General features: G+C 39.2%; 1 non-coding gene across 1 annotated transcript; it reads left to right on the top strand.

Annotated features, from left to right (window-relative positions):
* Window positions 1–1,200: 1,200 nt before the first annotated feature.
* Window positions 1,201–1,306, top strand: LOC121205665 (small nucleolar RNA R71). The gene has a single exon (XR_005900741.1). It is a non-coding gene; the product is annotated as a small nucleolar RNA R71 (small nucleolar RNA).
* The last annotated feature ends 511 nt before the right edge of the window (window positions 1,307–1,817 follow it).

Here is a 1,817-nt window from a genome sequence, read left to right on the forward strand (position 1 = left end):
CATTTATACTTACCCCTAGATCAGCTAAAGCATTATTCACAGATAAACTACCAATTAAGCAAGGAATTGTAAAACTCCCTGGATCTTTCAATTTGTTAGGTAGCTTATTCTTTAGAATAGCTTAGCAGACTGCATTGAGTTCCACATGTGATGTAGCGTCTAATTTCCTTTTATTGCTCAGAAGTTCCTTTAAGAATTTTGCGGAGTTGGGCATCTGCGAAAGAATTTCAATAAAGGGTAAGTTAATATGTAATTTCTTTAAGATTTTGACAAACTTACCGAATTGTTCTTCTGTTCTGTCTTTCGTCATCGCTTTTGGATATGGCACACAAGGTTCATGATTCGTACTCATCTGTTTGGGATCATTATTGTTTACCTCTTCTCGTCCTTTGTTCATCGCGTTGTTTTGCTGTATTTCTGGCTCGAGTGCAATGAGTCCGTCCTTATTTTGAGTGCTAATTGCATTAAGGTGTTCCCTCGGATTAGGTTCAGTATTACTTGGTAAGCAACCTTGTGGTCGTTCAGAGATTAGTTTGGACAGCTGGCCTATCTGAGTTTCGAGTCCTTGGATCGATGCTTGTTGATTCTTAAGTGCTGTCTCGGTATTTTGGAAATGGGTTTCTGACACCGAGATGAATTTATAAAGCATCTCTTCAAGGTTTGGTTTCTTCTCTTGTTGATAAGGTGGTTGTTGAAAACCCTGAGGATTTTGTGGCTTTTGATTCCCTTGACCACCCCAGGAGAAATTTGGGTGGTTCCTCCAACCTGCATTATAGGTATTACTGTATGGGTTGTTTTGAGATCTAAAGTTATTGTTACCCATATAGTTGACTTGTTCTTCTTCAGTTGTAAGATTGAAGGATTGGTATTCTGTATGCACACCTCCTCCGCTTGAGTCACACCTCATTAATGGATGTACCTACGTAGAACCAAGAAAACTATCAATCTATCTTTTTATTGAGAAGTTCTACCTGATTAGAGAGCATGGTGACTTAATCGATGTTATAAACGCCGGCTGTTTTCGTTGGCTTTGTTCTCATAACTTGCCACTGACAGTTATTCAGTGACACCTTCTCTATGAATTCATAGGCATCTTCCGATGTTTTATTGTTGATGGTTCCGCCAACAGATGCATCAATGATTTGTCTTGTCAAGGGATTCACACCATTGTAAAACATTTGAACTTGCAGCCAAAGCGGTAACCCATGGTGAGGGCACCTTCTCAGTAAGTCCTTGTATCTCTCCCATGCATCGTAAAGTGTTTCTAAATCCATCTGCACAAAAGAAGAGATATCATTATGTAATTTAGCCGTTTTAGCTGGCGGACAATATTTTAGTCAAAATTTCTCGGTCATTTATTCCCAAGTAGTGATAGACCCTCGTGGTAACGAGTTCAACCACTGCTTGGCTTTGTTTCTCAGTGAAAAGGGAAATAACCGAAGATGAATGGCATCATCAGAAACACCATTGATTTTGAATGTATCGTAAAATTCAAGAAAATTCACCAAGTGCGTGTTGGGATCCTCATCCTACAAACCATCAAACTGAACAAATTGCTATATCATCTGAATTGTGTTAGGTTTTAGTTCGAAATTATTCGCAGCAATAGCAGGTTTAACTATTCTAGACTCAGTTCCTGTTAAAGAAGGTTTAGCATAGTCATACATAGTACGTGGAGCAAGATTTTGATTAGCTGCAATTGCGGGAGGCAACTGATCGTGTGGGTTTTCGGCCATCTCTTCGGTTGGGGTTTGAGTATTGTCTTCTCGCTCGTTCTCCATGTATCGTAAACTACACCTTATTTCTCTTTGATTTTT

The sequence above is a fragment of the Gossypium hirsutum genome, chromosome A08, assembly GCF_007990345.1.
Source record: "Gossypium hirsutum isolate 1008001.06 chromosome A08, Gossypium_hirsutum_v2.1, whole genome shotgun sequence".
Taxonomy (NCBI): domain Eukaryota; kingdom Viridiplantae; phylum Streptophyta; class Magnoliopsida; order Malvales; family Malvaceae; genus Gossypium; species Gossypium hirsutum.